Consider the following 8,784-nt stretch of genomic DNA (forward strand, 5'->3'; position numbering starts at 1 on the left):
GCTCTAAGAACCCTAAAAAACACCTTCCCTACCTATGTGAGTTCAATGATAATGAAATCTTATCTTCTTATGCAAAGGGTGTTTATAGTTACTATGATATCGAACAAATTGAAGAATTTGTCGTGTTTAAGGGTGCTCATGAAGTTGCTTCTTTGATTGAAAAGTATGATTTTACTCTCAATAAATCTAAAAATTTCGTCATACTTAAATATTGCAATGAAAACTTTGCTCATAATGTGTATGTCCAAGAATTTATTGAAAGAATGACTATTACTTCAGAAGAAAATAATGATATGCATGAATCTATAAATAATGAGGATTCTGATGATTTGGTTGAAATATCCCTTGATGAACAAGATGTTTGCTATTCTTGTGGCCATGATGCCAATATTTTATGAAGATGAATTTGCTATAGTTCCTTATGTTAAACATGAGATCATTGCTATTGCACCCATACTTGATAGTTCCTTTGATGAAAAGAATGATTGCAATGATGTTATAAATTCTCTTAATGTCAATTGTGTTAATGATATGCAAAACCCTAAGCTTGGAGATGCTAGTTTTGCTATGACTACTATTTGTTGCAATGATCATGATTGGGGTGATTCTTCTTTTGATCTTGAAAATTTATTTAAGCCCCATGATGAATATGATATTGATAATAGTGTTCGCAATATTATTGAAAGTGAGTTTGGAGAGGTCATTACTTTAGTTAATGTTAATCCCACTATTTTGGAAGAGTGTCAACTTTGCATACATGTGGATATTGTTAAAAATATGTTTTGTGATAGCTATTTTGATGGATTTTCTTATGATCCTACATGTAATTATTATGAGAGAGGAAAATATGGTGGTAGAAATTTTCATGTTACTAAATTACCTCTCGTTATGTTGAGATTGCTATTGTTTCTTTCTGCTTCCTTGCATATGCTAGTTTTCGCTTGCCTTGATAATGTGTTTGCCTATAAGATGCCTATGCATAGGAACTATGTTAGACTTATATGTGTTTGTCACGTGTTTTATGATACTCTCTTTGTGCTTCAATTCTTGTCTTTCATGTGAGCATCATTGAAATATTATGCCTAGCTATAAGGCTTTAAAGAAAAGTGCTTGTTGGGAGACAACCCAATATTTTTCCTTGCTGTTATTCAATAAATAATTTATCTAGCCTCTGTTTTGGTTGTGTTTTTTGTGTTTAATTAGTGTTTGTGCCAAGTAGAACCGTTGGGAAGACTTGGAGAAAGTCTTGTTGAACTTGCTGTAAAAACCAGAAACTTTAGCGCTCACGAGAACTGATGTAGTTTTTATTTGGAGAGTGATATTTAGTTAATTCTTTTTGCAGAGGATTAATAGATAAATTACTCACGTCCAGCAATTTATTTTAGAATTTTTGGGGTTCCAGATCTTGCGCTATCTACAAATTACTACAGACTATTCTGTTTTTTGACAGATTCTGTTTTTCGTGTGTTGTTTGCTTATTTTGATGAATCTATGGCTAGTAAAATAGTTTATAAACCATATATAAGTTGGAAATACCGTAGGTATAACACCAATATAAATAAACAATGAGTTCATTACAGTACCTTGAAGTGGTCTTTTGTTTTCTTTCGCTAACGGAGCTCACGAGATTTTCTACTTTAAGTTTTGTGTTGTGAAGTTTTCAAGTTTTGGGTAAAGATTTGATGGATTATGGAACAAGGAGTGGCAAGAGTCTAAGCTTGGGGATGTCCATGGCACCGCCAAGATAATCTAAGGACACCTAAAAGCCAAAGCTTGGGGATGCCCCGGAAGGCATCCCCTCTTTCGTCTACTTCTATCGGTAACTTTACTTGGAGCTATATTTTTATTCGCCACATGATATGTGTTTTGCTTGGAGCGTATTGTATGATTTGAGTCTTTGCTTGTTAGTTTACCACAATCATCCTTGCTGTACACACCTTTTGAGAGATCCATACATAATTTGGAATTTGTTAGAATACTCTATGTGCTTCGCTTATATCTTTTGAGTTATATAGTTTTGCTCTAGTACTTCACTTATATCTTTTAGAGCACAGTGGTGGATTTGTTTTATAGAAACTATTGATCTCTCATGCTTAACTTAGATTACTTTGAGAGTCTTAATAGCATGGTAATTTGCTTAAAATCCTAATATGCTAGGTATTCAAGATTAGTAAAATTTTCTTAAGAGTGTTTTGAATACTAAGAGAAGTTTGATGCTTGACAATTGTTTTGTGATATGGAGGTAATAATATCAAAGTCGTGCTAGTTGAGTAGTTGTGAAATTGAGAAATACCTGTGTTGAGGTTTGCAAGTCCCATAGCATGCATGTATGGTAAACGTTATGCAACAAATTTGAAACATGAGGTGTTATTTGATTGTCTTCCTTATGAGTGGCGGTCGGGGACGAGCGATGGTCTTTTCCTACCAATCTATCCCCCTAGGAGCATGCGCTTAGTACCAAGGTTTTTGATGACTTGTAGATTTTTGCAATAAGTATGTGAGTTCTTTATGACTAATGTTTAGTCCATGGATTATACGCACTCTCACCCTTCCATCCTTGCTAGCCTCTTCGGTATCGTGCATTGCCCTTTCTCACATTGAGAGTTGGCGCAAACTTCGCCGGTGCATCCAAACCCCGTGATATGATACGCTCTTTCACACATAAACCTCCTTATATCTTCCTCAAAACAGCCACCATACCTACATATTATGGCATTTCCATAGCCATTCTGAGATATATTGCCATGCAACTTTCCATCACTCCGTTCATCATGACACATTCATCATTATCATATTGCTTAGCATGATGATGTAGTTGACATAGTATTTGTGGCAAAGCCACCATTCATAATTCTTTCATACATGTCACTCTTGATTCATTGCATATCCCGGTACACCGCCGGAGGCATTCATATAGAGTCATCTTTTGTTCTAGTATCGAGTTGTAATCATTGAGTTGTAAATAAATAGAAGTGTGATGATCATCATTTTCTAGAGCATTGTCCCAAGTGAGGAATAAAAAAAAGAGAGAAAGGCCAAAAAAAGAGAAGGCCCAAAAAATGTGAGAAAAAGATAGAAGGGACAATGTTACTATCCTTTGCCACACTTATGCTTCAAAGTATCACCTTAATCTTCATGTTAGAGAGTCTCTTGTCTTGTCATTTTCATATACTAGTGGGAATTCTCATTATAGAACTTGGCTTGTATATTCCAACAATGGGCCTCCTCAAGTGCCCTAGGTCTTCATGAGCAAGCAAGTTGGATGCACACCCACTAGTTTCTTTTGTTGAACTTTCATACATTTATAGCTCAAGTGCATCCGTTGCATGGCAATCCCTACTCCTTGCATTAACATCAGTCGGTGGGCATCTTCATAGCCCATTGATTAGCCTCATTGATGTGAGACTTTCTCCTCTTTTGTCTTCTCCACATAACCCCCCTCATTATATTCTATTCCACCTATAGTGCTATGTCCATGGCTCGCGCTCATCTATTGCGTGAAAGTTTATAGGTTTGAGATTACTAAAGTATGAAACAATTGCTTGGCTTGTCATCGGGGTTGTGCATGATGAGAGCATTCTTGTGTGACAAAAATGAAACATGACTAAACCATATGATTTTGTAGGGATGAACTTTCTTTGGCCATGTTATTTTGAGAAGACATAATTGCTTAGTTAGTATGCTTGAAGTATTATTATTTTTATGTTAATATGAACTTTTGTCTTGAATCTTTCGGATCTGAATATTCATACCACAATTAAGAAGAATTACATTAAAATTATGCCAAGTAGCACTCCGCATCAAAAATTCTGCTTTTATCATTTACCTACTCGAGGACGAGCAGGAATTAAGCTTGGGGATGCTTGATACGTCTCCAACATATCTATAATTTTTGATTGCTCCATGCTATATTATCTACTGTTTTAGACATTATTGGGCTTTATTATCCACTTTTATATTATTTTTGGGACTAACCTATTAACCGGAGGCCCAGCCCAGAATTGTTATTTTTTGCCTGTTTTAGGGTTTTGAAGAAAAGGAATATCAAAAGGAGGCCAAACGGAATGAAACCTTCGGGAACGTGATTTTCTCAACAAATAAGACCCGGGAGACTTGGACCCTACGCCAAGGCACGTAAGAGGAGGCCACGAGGTAGGGGGCGCGTCCTACCCTACCAGGCGTGCCCCCCACCCTCGTGGGCCCCCTGTTGCTCAACCGACGTACTTCTTCCTCCTATATATATCCACGTACCCCAAACGATCAGAACAGGAGCCAAAACCCTAATTCCACCGCCGTAACTTTCTATATCCATGAGATCCCATCTTGGGACCTGTTCCGGAGCTCCGTCGGAGGGGGCATCGATCACGGAGGGCTTCTACATCAACACCATAGCCCCTCCGATGAAGTGTGAGTAGTTCATCTCAGACCTATGGGTCCATAGTTAGTAGCTAGATGGCTTCTTCTCTCTTTTTGGATCTCAATACAATGTTCTCCCCCTCTCTTATGGAGATCTATTCGATGTAATCTTCCTTTTGCGATGTGTTTGTTGAGACCGATGAATTGTGGGTTTATGATCAAGTCTATCTATGAACAATATTTGAATCTTCTCTGAATTCTTTTATGTATGATTGGTTATCTTTGCAAGTCTCTTCGAATTATCAGTTTGGTTTGGCCTACTAGATTGATCTTTCTTGCAATGGGAGAAGTGCTTAGCTTTGGGTTCAATCTTGTGGTGTCCTTTCCTGGTGACAGTAAGGGAAGCAAGGCACGTATTGTATTGTTGCCATCGAGGATAACAATATGGGGTTTTCTTCATATTGCATGAGTATATCCCTCTACATCATGTCATCTTGCTTAAGGCGTTACTCTGTTTTTAACATAATACTCTAGATGCATGCTGGATAGCGGTCGATGAGTGGAGTAATAGTTGTAGATGGAGGCAGGAGTCGGTCTACTTGTCTCGGACGTGATGCCTATATACATGATCATGCCTAGATATTCTCATCATTATGCTCAACTCTGTCAATTGCTCAACAGTAATTTGTTCACCCACCATAGAATACTTATGCTCTCGAGAGAAGCCACTAGTGAAACCTATGGCCCCCGGGGGTATCTTTATCATATTTTTCTCCTACTACTTTGCTATTTACTTTGACTTTATTTTACTTTGCATCTTTATCATAATAATACCAAAAATATTATCTTTATCATATCTATCAGATCTCACTCTCGTAAGTGGCCTCATAGGGATTGACAACCCCTATTTGTGTTGGTTGCGAGGATTTATTTGTTTTGTGCAGGTACGAGGGACTTGCGCATAGCTCCTACTGGATTGATACCTTGGTTCTCAAAAACTGAGGGAAATACTTACGCTACTTTGTTGCATCATCTCTTCCTCTTCGGGGAAAACCAACGCAGTGCTCAAGAGGTAGCATGGAGCAACAGGGGGCCCACAAGGGTGGAGGGCGCGCCTGGGGGGGGGGGTAGGCGCGCCCCCCTACCTCGTTGCTTCCCTATTGGTTGCTTGGCATAGGGTCCAAGTCTCCTGGATCTTGTTCGTTCCGAAAATCACATTCCCGAAGGTTTCATTCCATTTGGACTCCGTTTGATATTCCTTTTCTTCAAAACCCTAAAATAGGCAAAAAAACAGCAATTCTGGGTTGGGCCTCCGGTTAATAGGTTAGTCCCAAAAATAATATAAAAGTGGATAATGAAGCCCAATAATGTCCAAAACAGAAGATAATATAGCATGGAGCAATAAAAAATTATAGATACGTTGGAGGCGTATCAATCATCCCCAAGCTTAATTCCTCCTCGTCCTCGAGTAGGTAAATGATAAAAATAGAATTTTTGATGTGGAATGCTACTAGGCAAAATTTCAATGTAATTCTTCTTAATTGTGGCATGAATATTCAGATCCAAAAGATTCAAGACAAAAGTTTAATATTGACATAGAAATAATAATACTTCAAGCATACTAACTAAGCAATTATGTCTTCTCAAAATAACATGGCCAAAGAAAATTATCCCTACAAAATCATATAGTCTAGCTATGCTCCATCTTCACCACACAAAGTATTCAAATCATGCACAACCCCGATGACAAGCCAAGCAATTGTTTCATACTTTTAATGTTCTCAAACTTTTTCAATCTTCACACAATACATGAGCGTGAGCCATGGACATAGCACTATAGATGGAATAGAATGGTGGTTGTGGAGAAGACAAAAAGGGAGAAGGTAGTCTCACATCAACTAGGCGTATCAACGGGCTACAGAGATGCCCATCAATAGATATCAATGTGAGTGAGTAGGGATTGCCATGCCACGGATGCACTAGAGTTATAAGTATATGAAACTCAAAAAGAAGCTAAGCGGGTGTGCATCCAACTTGCTTGCTCACGAAGACCTAGGGCATTTTGAGGAAGTCCATCATTGCAATATACAAGCCAAGTTCTATAATGAAAAATTCCCACTAGTATATGAAAGTGATAACATAGGAGACTCTCTATCATGAAGATCATGGTGCTACTTTGAAGCACAAGTGTGGTAAAAGGATAGTAGCATTGTCCCTTCTCTCCTTTTCTCTCATTTTTTTTATTTGGGCCTTTTCTCCTCTCTTTTTTGGCCTCTTTTTTATTTATTTTTATTTAGTCCGGAGTCTTAGCTCGACTTGTGGGGGAATCATTGTCTCCATCATCCTTTCCTCACTGGGACAATGCTCTAATAATGATGATCATCACACTTTTATTTACTTACAACTCATGAATTACAACTTGATACTTAGAACAAGATATGACTCTATATGAATGCCTCCGGCGGTGTACCGGGATATGCAATGACTCATGAGTGACATGTATGAAAGAACTATGAATGGTGGCTTTGCCACAAATACAATGTCAACTACATGATCATGCAAAGCAATATGACAATGATGAAGTGTGTCATGATAAACAGAATGGTGGAAAGTTGCATGGCAATATATCTCGGAATGGCCATGGAAATGCCATAATAGGTAGGTATGGTGGCTGTTTTGAGGAAGGTATATGGTGGGTGTATGATACCGGCGAAAAGTGCGCGGTATTAGAGAGGCTAGCAATGGTGGAAGGAAGAAAAGTGCGTATAAACCATGGACTCAACATTTGTCATAAAGAACTCATATACTTATTGCAAAAATATACAGGTTATCAAAGCAAAGTATTACGCGCATGCTCCTAGGGGGATAGATTGGTAGGAAAAGACCATCGCTCGTCCCCGACCGCCACTCAGAAGGAAGACAATCAATAAATAAATCATGCTCTGACTTCATCACATAATGGTTCACCATACGTGCATGCTACGGGAATCACAAACTTCAACACAAGCATTTCTCAAATTCACAACTACTCAACTAGCACAACTCTAATATCACCATCTCCATATCTCAAAACAATTATCAAGTTTCAAACTTCTCATATTATTCAACACACAAATAAGAAAATTTTATTTATTAATCTTGAATACCTAGCATATTAGGATTATTTAAGCAAATTACCATGCTATTTAAGACTCTCAAAATAATCTAAGTGAAGCATGAGAGATCAATATTTTCTATAAAACAAATCCACCACCGTGCTCTAAAAGATATAAGTGAAGTACTAGAGCAAAACTATATAACTCAAAAGATATAAGTGAATCACATAGAGTATTCTAATAATTTCCGAATCATGTGTGTCTCTCTCAAAAAGGTGTGTACAGCAAGGATGATTGTGGTAAACTAAAAAATAAAGACTCAAATCATACAAGACGCTCCAAGCAAAACACATATCATGTGGTGAATAAAAATATAGCTCCAAGTAAAGTTACCGATAGAAGTAGACGAAAGAGGGGATGCCTTCCGGGGCATCCCCAAGCTTTGGTTTTTAGGTATCCTTATATTATCTTGGGGGTGACATGGTCTTCCCTAAGCTTAGGCTCTTGCCACTCCTTGTTCCATAATCCATCAAATCTTTACCCAAAACTTGAAAACTTCACAACACAAAACTTAAAGTAGAAAATCTCATCAGCTCCGTTAGCGAAAGAAAACAAAACACTACTTAAAGGTACTGTAATAAACTCATTATTTATTTATATTGGTGTTAAACCTACTGTATTCTAACTTATCTATGGTTTATAAACTATTTTACTAGCCATAGATTCATCAAAATAAGCAAACAACACACGAAAAACAGAATTTGTCAAAAACAGAACAGTCTGTAGTAATCTGTAGCTAGCGCAATATCTGGAACCCCAAAAATTCTAAAATACATTGCTAGACGTGAGGAATTTATCTATTAATCATCTTCAAAAAGAATTAACTAAATATCACTTTCCAAATAAAAATGGCAGCAGTTCTCGTGAGCGCTAAAGTTTCTGTTTTTTACAGCAAGATTAACAAGACTTGGCACAAACACTAATTAAAGACAAAAAACACAACCAAACATAGGCTAGATAAATTATTTATTACTAAACAGGAGCAAAAAGCAAGGAATAAAAATAAAATTGGGTTGCCTCCCAACAAGCGCTATCGTTTAACGCCCCTAGCTAGGCATAAAAGGCAAGGATAGATCTAGGTATTGCCATCTTTGGTAGGCAATCCATAAGTGGCTCTCATAATAGATTCATAAGGTAATTTAATTTTCTTTCTAGGAAAGTGTTCCATGCCTTTCCTTAATGGAAATTGGAATCTAATATTTCCTTCCTTCATATCAATAATTGCACCAATCATTCTAAGAAAATGTCTACCAAGAATAATAGGACATGAAGG

This window comes from Triticum aestivum, chromosome 4A (genome assembly GCF_018294505.1).
Source record: "Triticum aestivum cultivar Chinese Spring chromosome 4A, IWGSC CS RefSeq v2.1, whole genome shotgun sequence".
In the NCBI taxonomy this organism is placed as follows: domain Eukaryota; kingdom Viridiplantae; phylum Streptophyta; class Magnoliopsida; order Poales; family Poaceae; genus Triticum; species Triticum aestivum.